This window comes from Lolium perenne, chromosome 5 (assembly GCF_019359855.2).
Source record: "Lolium perenne isolate Kyuss_39 chromosome 5, Kyuss_2.0, whole genome shotgun sequence".
NCBI lineage: Eukaryota > Viridiplantae > Streptophyta > Magnoliopsida > Poales > Poaceae > Lolium > Lolium perenne.
Window position 1 is genome coordinate 231,238,756 of NC_067248.2, and position 15,873 is coordinate 231,254,628.

At 41.8% G+C, this 15,873-nt stretch overlaps 1 long non-coding RNA gene across 1 annotated transcript; it reads left to right on the plus strand.

The window, feature by feature from the left end:
- Nucleotides 1–12,261: 12,261 nt before the first annotated feature.
- On the plus strand, nt 12,262–15,562 carry LOC127302207 (uncharacterized). The gene is made up of 2 exons (XR_007852728.2): nt 12,262–13,472; nt 14,569–15,562. It is a non-coding gene; the product is annotated as an uncharacterized lncRNA (long non-coding RNA).
- The last annotated feature ends 311 nt before the right edge of the window (nt 15,563–15,873 follow it).

Sequence of the window (15,873 nt, forward strand, 5' to 3'; positions counted from 1 at the left end):
CTCAGATTCTTTGCAGGGAAATTACTCTCGAAATGGGAAGGACCATATGTTGTCGAGGAGGTGTATCGTTATGGAGCAATCCAAATTAGCTCTCTCCAAGGCAATGCTACGCAAGTGGTGAATGGCCAAAGACTCAGGCATTATATCTCGGGTGATTCCTAGAATGTTGATGTCGATATTATTCAAGTGGAGACACCGGAAGATTTCATCAAAGGGCAAATTGACGAGTCCGCGAACTTCGACTTTGAATAGGTAACGATCTTGGTAATGAAAAGTACGCAATTTACCTTCCGAACTATATTTCTGCTGTTTTTGGAAAATATGCGAAATTACGAGTTCGAAACGTAGTGGAAAGGACGCACGAGGGGGTGCCACCATAGGGCGGCGCGGCCTGACCTGGGCCCGCGTTGGCCTATGGTTTGGCCGCCCCGTCGCCCCTTTCCGACTCTGGTTCGATCTGGTACTTTCCGTTTGTCGTGAAAAATTTTGCTATATAATCCCCCGGACCTGGAGGTCCGTATATCGTGTTTTCGACGTGTTTTGTTTCAAAGCTGTTTTGCGGGATCTGTTTCGGTTTAGAAGCACCATGGTTTCCAAGAACAAGGGCAAGGAGTTTCCGGATGAAGATGATCGAGATCTTGGGTGGAAAGAGGAAGTCAAGGACGTCAAGGAAGAAGATGAAGAAGAGGTGGAGGAAGACTCGCGCGCAAGCCCGCGTGCTACCATCGCAAGCATCAAGGTGATGGACAACCCTTTTAGTGCAAACAAGAGCGCAAGAATTCGCCTTTGGAGGAGCGGTTCCACGTCATTACCTAGCTCCGAGAACATCTCCATCGGGCACTCATCACCCCTTCCACAATCTAATTTTCAATAATCAAATTGAAGGGACTCCCAAGGCGGCATTGCCTAGCCGGTGGGATATAGATCGCTCTAACAACTGCGGGAGAGAAGGAGCTGAAGGTGAAGAGTGGAAATAACTCCAAGAGCTGGGACTCGCCATCGAGACAGACTCTTTAACCGCGTCGAGCACAACTCGAGATGATTCGCAATCTCATACACGGGATTGACGAGCTTCGGGAGCTTATTGAGAAGCTTGTCGAATTCATCACCACCATCGCCGAAGGAGTAATTCATCATCGGTTTTGGCATCCCCTTGGTTTGTTCCAAGCTTGGGGGAGTGCCGCGGTATCACATTATCACTACCTTTTACTTTTATTGTCAAGTAGTGTCATATCATGAGTAGGGAAGTTATCATATAAGATGGGTTGCGTTTGGAAGTATCTCTCCTTTAGTTGGTTGTCTATGTATCCCTTGGTGTGAGTTATCGTTATGGAATATTAATGAGAAGTCTTATCATTTACATATTGCACATCTTATTTTAGTTTGCAATCTTTACTATATGATTCACCTTGTTGTTAGTATTGGTATCACTTTGGGAGCATTGAATAAATCTATGTGGTTTTGGCAAACTTAGCATGGGTCAATAGCAACAACACTTTAAGGTTTAAATAGAAAAGAGAAATACATGTAGATGTTTCATTGTCTTTCTTGTTAGCTCATAGCTTATTATTCTGAAGTTAAAATTGTTTGTGCTTACAAGGAAGATGCATGATTGTTTCTATCACATGTATATTTGTTTGTTTCCTCGACTCTTATGCTTGCTAATTAACCTTGCTAGCCAAAGACACATCTTGAGAGGGAATACTTCTCGTGCATACAAACCTTAACCCAAACCTATGCCATTTGTGTCCACCATACCTACCTACTACATGGTATTTTCTGCCATTCCAAGTAAATACTTCATGTGCTACCTTTAAACAATTCAAAACTTAGTATCTCTTATTTGTGTTAATGTTTCATAGCTCATGAGGAAGTATGTGGTGTTTTATCTTTCAATCTTGTTGGGCAACTTTCACCAATGGACTAGTGGCTACATCCGCTTATCCAATAATTCTGCAAAAAGAGCTGGCAATGGGATTCCCAGTCCCAAATTAATTAAATTAAATAGACACTCCTCCATGGTATGTGATTGATGGACGGCACCCGAAGGATTCGGTTAGCCATGGCTTGTGTAAGCAAAGGTTGGGGGGAGTGTCATCATCATAATAAAACTAAAATAAAAAGGCACTCCTTCATGGTATGAGATTGTTGGCAGGCACCCGAGGATTCGGTTAGCCATGGTTTGTGAAAGAAAGGTTGGAAGGAGTGCCACACAAAATGAAAATAATATGGGAGCCGCTCTTAGGAGGTTGTCTGGCAAGGGGTTTAGAGTACCCGCTACTGATCGTTGACAACAACAAACACTTCTCAAAATGTTACTTTTATTCTCTTTATATGATTGCAAAACTGAAAAAGCTCTAGCACATGATTTAATCCCTGCTTCCCTCTGCGAAGGGCTTGTCTTTTACTTTATGTTGAGTCAGTAAACCTATTTCCCTCCATCTCAAGCAAGCATTTGAGTAGTTGTGATCAAACCATAATATTGTGATTTGCTACATCATGTCTTTTATTCTTCCTTGTTTAGTACAAGTTTTGCAAGTTATCAATGACCATGAGAAGACCATTATGATTGAGTATGCAAGTTGTGCCTTATAAATGAGAGCGCTGCTCAATAAGATAAATATAATCTGTTAGTTGTTCTCTGACCAAGAACGAAGTTTGCCATCACCAATCATGATTTCTCATGCACCTTTACTTGTGATTACCCTATACTTGTTTCAATATGAGTTATAAGAGGTTGTCTACTATAATGTCCTGTGTGAATGAATATGATGCTTCTTGTCCGTATTTTATCGACTCTTCACTCCATAAACATGTGGTCATGTCTATCGAGCTCAGTTTCGCTTGGGGACAAGCGAAGTCTAAGCTTGGGGGGAGTTGATACGTCCAATTTGCATCACTATTTTATATCATAATTTGCTGTTATTCATTGATATATTTCATATTGGGACACATTACTTATGTTATTTCATCTATTTTGCATGTTTCATCGTTATTGGAGGATCGAACACGGAGCCGGGATTCTCGCTGGAAAAAGCACCGTCGAACGCAATATTTTGGAAGATCAACTGCGGAAGGAAATTATACCAAAAATCCTATTTTTCAAGATGACGAAGGAAGCCGGAAGGAGGAGCCGGGAGCAGCCGGGGTGGGCCCACACCCTAGGGCGGCGCGGCCCAGGCCCCTGGCCGCGCCGGCCTGTGGTGTGGAGGGCCCACGACCCCTTTCGCCTCCTTTTCTTCGCCAAACCCTTCGTCCCGAAGACCTAAGCCACGAGAGGGTACCTCGCGAAGAGTTCTGACCGCCTCTGCGGGGCGGAGAACACCGAGAGAGAAAAAGAGCTCTCCGGCGGGCGAGGAATCCGCCGGAAATTCCCTCCGGGAGGGGAAATCGACGCCATCGTCACCGTCATCGAGCTGGACATCATCGCCATCACCATCATCATCATCTCCACCATCATCACCGCCGTCATCACCGCTGGACACCGTCACCGCCATAGCAATTTGGGTTTGATCTTGATTGTTTGATAGGGAAACTCTCCCGGTATCGATTTCTACTTGTTGTTGATGCTATTGAGTGAAACCATTGAACCAAGTTTATGTTCAGATTGTTATTCATCATCATATCACCTCTGATCATGTTCCGTATGATGTCTCGTGAGTAGTTCGTTTAGTTCTTGAGGACATGGGTGAAGTCTAAATGTTAGTAGTGAACTATGGATGAGTAATATTCAATGGTGTGATATTTAAGTTGTGGTGTTATTCTTCTAGTGGTGTCATGTGAACGTCGACTACATGACACTTCACCATTTATGGGCCTAGGGGAATGCATCTTGTATTCGTTTGCCAATTGCGGGGTTGCCGGAGTGACAGAAACCTAAACCCCCGTTGGTATATCGATGCAGGAGGGATCGCAGGATCTCAGAGTTTAAGGCTGTGGTTAGATTTATTTCTTAATTACTTTCTTGTAGTTGCGGATGCTTGCAAGGGGTATAATCACAAGTATGTATTAGTCCTAGGAAGGGCGGTACATTAGCATAGGTTCACCCACACAACACTTATCACAACAATGAAGATTATTTAGCCGTATGTAGCGAAAGCACTAGACTAAAATCCCGTGTGTCCTCGAGAACGTTTGGTCATTATAAGTAAACAAACCGGCTTGTCCTTTGTGCTAAAAAGGATTGGGCCACTCGCTGCAATTGTTACTCTCGCACTTTACATACTCGTACTTTATTCAACTGTTACATCAAACCCCCCTGAATACTTGTCTGTGAGCATTTACAGTGAATCCTTCATCGAAACTGCTTATCAACACCTTCTGCTCCTCGTTGGGATCGACATTCTTACTTATCGAAGATACTACGATACACCCCCTATACTTGTGGGTCATCATGCACTAACCCTCTAATGAGTTTGTTTCGAGTTTGGTGTGGAGGAAGTTTTCAAGGGTCAAGAGAGGAGGATGATATACTATGATCAAGAAGAGTGAAAAGTCTAAGCTTGGGGATGCCCCGGTGGTTCACCCCTGCATATTTTAAGAAGACTCAAGCGTCTAAGCTTGGGGATGCCCAAGGCATCCCCTTCTTCATCGACAACACTATCAGGTTCCTCCCCTGAAACTATATTTTTATTCCATCACATCTTATGTGCTTTGCTTGGAGCGTCGGTTTGTTTTTGTTTTTGTTTGAATAAAATGGATCCTAGCATTCATTGTGTGGGAGAGAGACACGCTCCGCTGTTGCATATGGACAAATATGTCCTTAGGCTTTACTCATAGTATTCATGGCGAAGGTTGAATCTTCTTCGTTAAATTGTTATATGGTTGGAATCGGGAAATGCTACATGTAGTAATTCTAAAATGTCTTGAATAATTTGATGCTTGGCAATTGTTGTGCTCATGTTTAAGCTCTTGCATCATATACTTTGCACCCATTAATGAAGAAATATATAGAGCTTGCTAAAATTTGGTTTGCATATTTGGTCTCTCTAAAGTCTAGATAATTTCTAGTATTGAGTTTTGAACAACAAGGAAGACGGTGTAGAGTCTTATAATGTTTACAATATATCTTTTATGTGAGTTTTGCTGCACCGGTTCATCCTTGTGTTTGTTTCAAATAACCTTGCTAGCCTAAACCTTGTATCGAGAGGGAATACTTCTCATGCATCCAAAATCCTTGAGCCAACCACTATGCCATTTGTGTCCACCATACCTACCCACTACATGGTATTTCTCCGCCATTCCAAAGTAAATTGCTTGAGTGCTACCTTTAAATTTCCATCATTCGCCTTTGCAATATATAGCTCATGGGACAAAATAGCCTTAAAAACTATTGTGGTATTGAATATGTACTTATGCACTTTATCTCTTATTAAGTTGCTTGTTGTGCGATAACCATGTTCCTGGGGACGCCATCAACTCTTTGTTGAATATCATGTGAGTTGCTATGCATGTCCGTCTTGTCTGAAGTAAGGGAGGTTTACCACTCATTTAATGGTTAGAGCATGCATATTGTTAGAGAAGAACATTGGGCCGCTAACTAAAGCCATGAATCATGGTGGAAGTTTCAGTTTTGGACATATATCCTCAATCTCATATGAGAACATTAATTGTTGCTACATGCTTATGCATTAAAGAGGAGTCCATTATCTGTTGTCTATGTTGTCCCGGTATGGATGTCTAAGTTGAGAATAATCAAAAGCGAGAAATCCAAATGCGAGCTTTCTCCTTAGACCTTTGTACATGCGGCATGGAGGTACCCCTTTGTGACACTTGGTTAAAACATGTGTATTGTGATGATAATCCCGGTGATCCAAGCTAATTAGGACAAGGTGCGGGCACTATTAGTATACTATGCATGAGGCTTGCAACTTGTAAGATATAATTTACATGATACATATGCTTTATTACTACCGTTGACAAAAAAAATTCATGTTTTCAAAACCAAAGCTCTAGCACAAATATAGCTATCGATGCTTTCCTCTTTGAAGGGCCTTTCTTTTACTTTTATGTTGAGTCAGTTCACCTATTTCTCTCCATCTCAAGAAGCAAACACTTGTGTGAACTGTGCATTGATTCCTACATACTTGCATATTGCACTTGTTATATTACTTTGCATTGACAACTATCCATGAGATATACATGTTATAAGTTGAAAGCAACCGTTGAAACTTAATCTTCCTTTGTGTTGCTTCAATACCTTTACTTTGATTTATTGCTTTATGAGTTAACTCTTATGCAAGACTTATTGATGCTTGTCTTGAAGTACTATTCATGAAAAGTCTTTGCTTTATGATTCATTTGTTTACTCATGTCATTTATATTGTTTTGATCGCTGCATTCATTACATATGCTTACAATAGTATGATCAAGGTTATGATGGCATGTCACTCCAGAAATTATCTTTGTTATCGTTTGCCTGCTCGGGACGAGCAGGAACTAAGCTTGGGGATGCTGATACGTCTCCGACGTATCGATAATTTCTTATGTTCCATGCCACATTATTGATGATATCTACATGTTTGCTGCATACTTTATGTCATATTTATGCGTTTTCCGGAAGGGATTTCTATTTTCGTGCCCCTGCTTCGTTAGTTGTACTCAGTTTTCCCCAGCCCCTTAGTTTTTCCTCAGTTTTCCCCTCCCTCTAGTTTGAAACCCCTCGAAGACGCGGGTTGCCGTCAGGTCAGAGGCCTTACCGTTACCGTCAGGTCAGTTCCTCTCTGACCGTCTCGTGCTGACGGGTAGCCATCCATCTACCGCTGACGCGTGGGCCGTTTTATATCCTGATTGTATACGCGGTGCTGCCAATGACAAATGGGGCCGCTCTATGGGGCTGCCGCAGCCAATGACCAGTGGGTCGTCTATTTATTTATAGAAAATTATATATTGCCGCTCTGTGGGGCCTCCGCAGCCAATGACCGCTGTGGCAGGTGACTATTTTCGCAGCTTAATCTAAAGTGACTCTTATGCTAAACATTGTGCATCCCGACGTTGACCTAGCAGTGAGGGCGAGCATAGCCGTTCTGACCATGCCGATATTGGCATCGGCATCGGCATCGTTTGGAGGATGTGGTGCTCGAATAATAGTGGAAATGCGATATTATTTTTTACATAATATATAGAAAATAGCTAGATCTCTAAATCGATGCATATGAAGCTACATATATATTCTTGGTCATAATCCCCTTATCTAAAGGGGATGGATGCATGGCTTCACGTCGTCGTCGCTTTCATCGTCAGTATCTTCGTCGTCTGAGTAGTAGTACCTCCTGCACATTGTTCCGTCGAACACCTTCACTGTGAGCACATCGTCGCCTTCATATTTGAAGTGTACGTGGCAGCCGAAATCCACACCGTGCGCGATGGCGAATTTCTCCCAGCCCTTGTCGAGGTACATCCGGCCTTGTCCGTCAAATAGGACCTCCACGATCCAGAGACGAGGACCGCAGTCAGCTGCTCGCAGATACACCTTAGCTGGCTCCTGGCCGTCAAGATAGTCCGCAAACTTTTTTGGGAGTTCCTGCAAAGAGATCGAGCGCCGATCGTTTGAAATTAAAGGTTTTTTTAGAACATGCCCATAATTAATCACATGCATCATATATGTGGGAACGCGTACGTACCTTCTTGACCAAAGGGTCTTCATAGACGACGATGAAGAACTCCTCTATGATCAATGGTAGTGTTGACGGTGGTGGTGGCAATGATGATGATCCACTTCCCCTTCCCCTTCCCCTTCCCCTTCCCCTTTCCCTTCCGGTCCGCGTCCGAGACGTGGAAGCCATGGCAATGGATGATCAAGTGTATGTGACCGAAGAAGAGAGAGGCAGAACCTATTGACACAAGGAATGGCCATGTGGGTGTTTATAAGGGAGAGATGACCGTTGTAGGGGTTTACACAATAAAATAAGGAGGAGGTGAACGTTGGTGGGGGTTTACACAATAAATTAAGGAGGAGATGACCGTTGTGGGGGTTTACACAATAAATTAAGGAGGAGACGACCGTTGTGGGGGTATATATCTCAACAAAAAAGTAATGCGGACTATCTTGACGGAAATGGAACTTCGTGATATAGTTTATCATTTTACCGTGAAAAGTAATGCCTAAAAGAAATGGTAATTCGTGATAGTTTATCATTTACCGTAATGGCTACAACAAATCGTTGATGGTTTATCATTTTTTGCGTGAAAAGTAATGGGTACAAGAAATGGGTGATGGTGTATCATTTTTTGCGTGCAAAGTAATGGCTACAACAAAATCGGTGATGGTTTATCGTTTTTTGCGTGAAAAGTAATGGCTACAAGAAACGGGTGATGGTGTATCATTTTTTGCGTGAAAAGTAATGGCTACAACAAAATAGGTGATGATTTATCGTTTTTTGCATGAAAAGTAATGGGTACAAGAAATGGGTGATGGTGTATCATTTTTGTGCGTGAAAAGTAATGGCTACAACAAATCGGTGATGGTTTATCTTTTTTTGCGTGAAAAGTAATGGCTACAAGAAATGGGTGATGGTGTATCATTTTTTGCGTGAAAAGTAATGGCTACAACAAAATCGGTGATGATTTATCGTTTTTTGCGTGAAAAGTAATGGGTACAAGAAATGGGTGATGGTGTATCATTTTTGTGCGTGAAAAGTAATGGCTACAACAAATCGGTGATGGTTTATCATTTTTTGCGTGAAAAGTAATGCCTAAAAAGAGTTTATAATTTAGCTCGTGAAAAATAATGCAGAAAACCAAACTTTGCGTGAAGCTAACCGACGACAGAGAGAGAGAGGGTGGTGGCCCCGACCAGAGAGAGAGATAGGGGTTATCCTGCCCGTTAGATCATACGATCAACGGTCGGCGGGCACGATCCGCGTGACATGGGCTAGACCAATCAGGGCAATGTTGGGCGTCTGTGAGAGTTTGTGAAGGGAGAGGGCAAAACTGAGTAGTATCAAGAAACCAAGGGCAAGTGAGTAGTAAACAGACTAAGGGATTCAAATATGAGATTTAAAAAATGGAAAATGCGTGTTTTGTACAATGAAACCCATCTTGGCCTACCTCAAACTATTTGCAATACAAATCAACATGAGTGTGAAAATTATGGCCTCATTCAGACAAACTATGTTTTGGGGAAAGCTGTTTTGGGTAGGGCTTATTATGGAAAACCATGCACCTTCATAGCTACTAGGTGATTTGAGAAGTGGCAATTTGTGGTGAAACTTGATTTATCTATGATTTATCTATGATTTGAGAAGTGGCAATTTGTGGTAAAGACTCCATGAGTAAGTGTGTGGTGACCCAGCATACCATTGCATGGTGTAGTATGCAAGTCTGATATAACACCAATGAAACACCGTTCCACTAGTATTATATCGCTCAGAGTGGTACAACAGAAACATATGCGGGTCCAAGGCATGTCTATAGAATTACAACATTGACTCTGTTACATAAGATCATCATAGCCTCCTACTTTACAATGAGGTAAAGCTGCAAATAAACTCCAGAAGAACGACTCGCAGTCTAGTCTTATGACGAACTCTATTTGTAGAGTATTTAACTAGCTATAGAGGCTAAGAATAGATTCTAGCTAAGTAGGAGCTAGGTTTAGGAAGCTAGTTCCCTTCTATGGCTAAACTAGGTTTTCTCCTTGTTGGATGTGGTATCTGACTCCTCTGACAGGGTCCTGTCTCTTGAAGTAGTTGTTGACTCCTCGGCCTTCGAGTTGCACTGTAGATCCTCCTTCGATGCCTCCATATCTAAGCAGGGGATTTAAGAGTGGGATGAGTACGAGCGTACTCAACAAGTTCATTATAGGAAAGAGGTGTTTAATGCACTAGCTACAGCATTAGACCAGAAAGTCTAATACCAATGCAAGTTTTCATAACCATTTCTTCAAAAGGTTGCTTTTATTCAGAAGAACTATGTCCGTCAGCCTTCACCGGTTTACTAGAACTTCATGGAGCTCCTTTCCGGCCGCGTTCGCAGTTCCATATCCCGGAACAGGGAGTGACAGGTCACGGTTCATTACACTCTGCAGAGGTGTGTTGCTTTACCCATAAGAGATCTTAACCTTGGTGCCAACCGGGCGTACACCCCGTCCACACTTCCTTTGGTGTGAGGCCCGGTATAAGGTCATAGCCAATCATATTCCTCCGCTGCCTCATACACCCACACTTTGCTGCAAACTCCGACCCTGGGTCCTCGCCGGTCCCATTATTCCCACTTACGGGTGGACCCCGACCACGACAACAGTTCAGGTCTCTACCATGAACTCCTTCGCCGGCAGCTGCAACCCATCATAGACCGCAATTACCGTGGGGACTTCATCGGGACCCCCACCCTACCACTTGTCCTCTCTTGGATCAAGGGTACCACTTGTCCTCTCTTGGATCAAGGGTCTACGGTAAAGCGCATCCGTTGATGTACAAGAGGTGGAAATACAATTGACTATTCCGTCCCACCTGCATCTTATGGTTAACACGGGTATTACGGCACAAGAATCACTGGCGACATTTGTTGTTTAATCCTAGATGGATATAAACCCTTGCAATGGAACCTCCACCATATCAACTCAATCCATGGTTCCATTGCCCACCACATAGTCATATTCATAGTTATGAAAGTAGTGGTTTTGGTTTTTATGCAATAGTGATAACCATAGTACTTTGCAAGTAATTTGATAGAAATACTCAAATGACATGAGCAAGTGATGAACTTGCCTTTCTTGACTGCAAGATTATGCAGACAAGGTCTTCGATACGCAATAACTCCAAATTCTGAAATAGCATCATCGTCCGGTAAGGACGATGTTCAAAAGATTGCCAAGGATGCAATAATGCATAAGTATGAGATGCAATCGTTCTAAGCGTGACCTAACCCCGATGATTTAGGATTAGTGAGTTGTAATGATTAGTTCAGGGTGTGTTGCACTTTTAGAGTGATTGACAAACAAGGTTCTTATTAAAGGTTGATTACTTGGTAACATAAACAAGTAGTGTAATATATCACAATAATAACAGTTCTCGCACACAATGAATACATTTGGTATAAACATGTAATGAACAGTTGTCAGTTTTAGTGCTATATGGCATGGTTAATGATTACATATCATATACTTCAAAAGAATAACTTTTGAGAAACATGTTCTTTAATAAAGAACAAGTATGATAATTAGGGTTGTGGAGTTCTATGGTTTACTATGGGTTCTCGATCAATAGTTTTTGGGTAAGGATGGGATAGATCACAACAAAGTTGAATTCATCAGTAACAAGGGCTTGTATGGTTTTAATTAAGTATAAGCATCTTAATTATCAATGGTTTCTATCAAGGTGGTATATATTATGGGTGATAGATAGTTAGGGTTTATAAGTCCTATTAGGCAAGGTTGGTGGCTACTCTTTATTTCTTCAAAAGAATAACTTTTGAAGAACATGCTTCTTAAAGAATAAGAAGTATTACAATTAAGGTGGAGGCTGTCTAGGGTTTGCTATTGGATTCACTTGGTAGGGAATAGTTGGTTCCTAAATAGGATGGTTCATAAATATGTAACACTCGTAGGGTTTAGTGTGTATAGCAAATGATGCAAAATATTAGGCATGGTTGCTATTAGAGTTCATCACAATGGTGTGATGCTAAGTATGGTTAGTTAAGGTTGATATCTCTAAGGATAGGAGCTAGGTTTTACACTTTGTTGAGTTGAACTAGAGGTGATGGCTAATGATTATTTGGTTTGGTATCATTCCCATAAATATATACTATGGAATGACCCCACTAACAAGGTATGATTAATTCATTGGATAAGGGTTAACTTTGGACTAATGATGGATTGGTGTATACAAGTAATACATCACTCTAGCTATGACCTTCTACACAAGATCCAACCATAAAATTCCTACTTATAAGTATCAAACTGGTCATGCAAAGGAAGTCAAACAATTTCATTTGGCTGAAAGATGTTTAATAATATGTCTTAAAGTGTGGTTTGAGTTTGCGTGTTTTTAGATGTGAAAGCAAGTTCCTAGTATAGAGTTATAGCAACTCATATCATATATAGGTTTAAGGAATTATTTTTAAGGCATAAGAATTTCCTAAAGTATCTTGGATTTAATTTACTAATTTGGGTGAAGGGAAACATTCCTTACAAATATAAATTGGTACTAGAATATAATTTAAAACTAATTAGTATTTATGTTAGATTTTATGGAATTTCTTATATGCAAATTTTAATAAAAATCAAATTCTAAGTTGAAACCATGTTTAAATTATTTGGAAAGTATTTATTACAGATTAAAGTCAAAATAATATTTTAAGCATTTTAGGAACTCAATTTAATATTAACATGAATAATGTTCCTAATCCATAGAAGTTAGGAAACACCATGTATTTATTTTTTTAATACTTGTTTGGTATTTGTGTAGAGAAACTTTTATAGTTTTCAATTTGTAACCAAATAATGATACTAGCTTACACTAATTTAGGTGTGATGCATCATATAATTTGATTAACTTAGCTAGGACACAAATATATACACACTAGTGGATTAATTATTATAATTAATTGGCCAATTAGTATTCACGTACGTATGCTATTATTGGGCTAGAGTTAATTTGGGGTCAGTATCCTACATACACGCACATGAGTACATGACTCGGTCAGACCCGTACACGTACGAGTCCAACACAACCCAGCGCCTCACATCTCTCTCTCACTCTCGTTCCTATCTCTTTCTCCACCACGAGCACGCACACGACCAGGACACAATCCTCGCACGCGCCTGTGATGGCGCTGCCGCCACCCGCTGCTCCGGCCGTCGCCGGCCAGGTCCGGCACCGCCGCTCTCTAATTTTACTTCGCCTCCATCTCGTCTTCGATTTCCCCACCGTCTCGATGTTCGGCCGTGCTCCACGCACGACCCCTGCGAACCCTAGCCCGCCTTGGCCGCTGCCGGCCTACTCCGGCACCGGCAAGACATTTTTCTGGCTCCCCTCGACGTCCTCTACCTCTCTGTCCCGTTCGATTTGATTTTCCGGCTCTACCTTGTCCGCCCCCAAACCTGGAAACCCTGGCGGTCGCTGGTTGGTTTGGCCGTCGCCGGCCAACCCCCGCGCCGCCGCTGGTCGCTGCTGCTGTCCGGTGAGGCTTCGCCCTCACCCGCCGCCTCGATGCTGCCCTACGTGCGCGCGCCGCCCTGCTCCTGCTCACGCCCAGCGCTCCCTGGTGTGGCTCCGCCGCCATCTTCTCCCGGCCATTGATGGCCGCCTTTGGCGCCGCCTCGACAAGGTATTCGCCGTCGGCCCTCACCACCTGGATGCTCTCTGCTCCTGCGCGTGGCTCCGCCATAGGAGTTGCTGCTGCCACCCACCGCCTCGACGCCTACTGCGGTGAACTGGTGGCGTGGCGGCTACTTCGTTCTCGACGCCGGCTGGACGGTGTTGTAGGCGCAACCCCGGCGTCGACCTCTTCCTCTATTCGCCCGAACCACTGTGAGCTATTCCCCTTTCTCCCTCTCTCTCTGTCTGCTCTAAAACGATGAATTTATTGGCCATGAGTTTGTGTGTGCTTGGCCTGATTATTGCATATGCTTGTGAGTTTGGTTGGAGCTATTCAAACTTGGGTCAAGTGGTTAATTATATTTGCACAATGCTAAATATTGGTCTAGCTGATCATTCAGGGCATCAAAGCTCATATATATCCGCTTCAACCAGACAAGTAATGTATGTCTATTTGTTTCTGGCTTAAGCAACTGTATACTTTAATTGATTTTTGGGTGGCACTAAATTCTGGTTGAAGCACTACGGCTATTGAAGTTACTCGATTGGCCTAAGAATAATTCCTGGACACCATGTACCTTTACAATCTGTTGATGAACATGTAATTGCCCTACTGGCTGCTATATTCTTGTGATGCCCCTGTTTGGAATTGTTTTATCATCCCAGGCATACATGACTGGTTATGTTGCTTTTACTGAAAGGATGCATTCTATATTTACTGGATGCTTTGTTAGGCAATTTACTTGATGGCTTGCTGTGTTAGCTTGTATGCTTATAGCCGCTGATGGATGGAACTGCTTACTGGATCATGTGCATACATGATCAGATCTTGTGGTTATGTGGATGGCTTGCTTATAATTAATCTGATAAGAACAGATATGGCTTGATTCTTTGGCCCGGCCTATGATGCAAAGGCTGAGGCACAATCTATGATATGAACAGATACTACTGGATTGTTGCTTCTCTAAACCTCGGTGATGAACATGCATAGCACCTCTATGCAAGTCTGAGAGGAAAATCCATCTCTCCAACCTCCTAGATGAAAATCTAGTTGAAGGGTGGCTTGATGGAGTGTTGTGGATTCTTCTCTTTATTTCCCCTGATCCTAGTTGTGCAACCTAGTATGTTGAGATGCTTATATTAAATCAATGGATCAACCTGTTGTAGCAAAGTTGGATAGCTGGTGATGTTGATCTTGATCTACTGCTTGTTTGACTGCACCTCCTCCTAGCTCCGGCTTGATCTGCTATTTGGATCTTATTTGTGTGGAACAAAATAGGATACTGCTGATGTGTTCTTGCTGTTCTAGCTATTTTGCTGGAGCTGATGGTTTCAAGATGAACTGCTGATGTGTGTGAGCTTAAAGAGCTTCTGATAGAGAATACCGTGATGTATGCACCCAACCGTTTGACTGGCTGTGATGGCCCTGCTTTTATACAGTTGGCTGTTCATTGTGTGTGTGACAGCACACTAGCATGCAAGGTGTGATAGTGCTGCTTGCAAGTGGCCCCCTCTCCATGTGTATGTTATCAAGTTGGTTTGCTTCTCCTCCTAGTGCTAGCAACGTCAGGTTGCTCTTATCCTAGTTGGGCCTTTATTGTTGATACTGCCAGGTGTATTACTTTGATTGGATGAGAAGTTACATGTATTTAAATTGATGGCTGAGACTTATTAATCAATATTTCTGGCTATTGATTCATCTTGACTAACTATTGTCAATGGTGGATTACTTAATTAAAACATGTGGGTTAGTTTTAAATAGGAACTTGACTAGGTTAGAGGGATCAATTAGTTATCTTTTTTGCCTAAGATAAATTGATAAATGTTGCCTCCTGTCCCTTTGCTAAGATGGATCATACAATGTTGCCTTGTCCCTTTTATTGTATGGATAAAATGCTGCCTTAAATCCTTGTTGCCTACTTGTCGGGAATGATCTAAAGTGATCCAAGTTTGATCCATGATATATGTCTTGTTGCCAACAGATTTAGGTTGATCCCTCTAGCCACTATTTGGATACTAGGATGAATTCCTACTGTCTAATAGTTGAGTTCCAAAATTAAAATGCCTCACCTTGGTGATGGCAACATCTTAACATTAACCATTGTTATTTCTGTTTGCCTTTGTTTTCTTTGCATCTTACAGGAAGAGGAAGAGAAGACTGGAAAGATTGAGAAGATTTAGATTTAGGAATTCTTTTAGTTCCATTTTGTAATCTCATAATTCTTTTGTAACTTGTAATATTTTAATAAGTGTTGTAATAATACTTAAGTGAATTGTTATTTGTAATATTTGATTCTCATTTATATTTATTTTTACTTTGTATTTATATAATTGATTAGAATTCAAATTCCAATCCAAGATCTTATTTGAATTCTGTCTTTCATATTTGAATTTGAATTCAAACTATTTCCCTCGAAAACATAATAAATTAATAAAAGTTATGTCGAAATTTATCGCACCCACATCGAAGACTAACTCAATTCCACCGATGTAAGATAAACCTCGACCCCGTTGGAGGTTTTAAACAAAAGCGCGAAAATTCCCCGGATTTTCTATGCATGAATGCAATGCACACATCTGTTTCCTCTCTTTTTGTAACCCCCAATCCTGGGAT